Raw genomic sequence first — 638 nt, 5'->3', positions numbered from 1 at the left:
AAGAGCTCACTCCAGCAGCAGTATTGCGTGAAATGCGGGAGATGATGCTACAGATGAAAGAAGAAGTACAAGATGTGAGGATAGAAGTAGCATCAATGAGGTCTGATAACGGATAACGTCACCAGCAGCCTTCCGTACTTAGTAGTGCTTCGGCAGAAACATTTAGGTTTGAACGCATCAAGAGTCAATCCCAACCTCACATGCCAGTCTCACATGGTTCTGCTCTGGAAGCACGAGATCACCGTATGTCCTACGATGAAATCGCTCGCGATGACGCGAGGCGGAGAGAACAGCAGTTCCAAGCGTATAAAGAGCAACAGGAGGCACAGGGAATGCATGCATTCCCACCACAGCATCAACAGCAACAATTTGACCCAAGGATTCCTACATCGAAGCAAAGGATGCTCTTGATACCCCCTTTTGGAGAAAAAGAGACTTAAAAGGGTTTAAGATCCGGCTTTGAGCTCTGGGCTTTGCAAATCATGAGAGAGGCCAACATGGCTGTCACTCTCTCTGGCTTTGAATGGCCAGAGGTTGATGTGTTAGGAAGCAAACTAAAGGGCACTGCAGCCGATTACTTCCAGAGAAGAATATCAATGGTGGGATGAAAATCCCTCATTTGGTCATGCCATCGACCG

This window comes from Plasmopara halstedii, assembly GCF_900000015.1.
Source record: "Plasmopara halstedii genome assembly, contig: Scaffold_658, whole genome shotgun sequence".
Taxonomy (NCBI): domain Eukaryota; phylum Oomycota; class Peronosporomycetes; order Peronosporales; family Peronosporaceae; genus Plasmopara; species Plasmopara halstedii.
Note: the sequence above shows the minus strand (reverse complement) of the source record.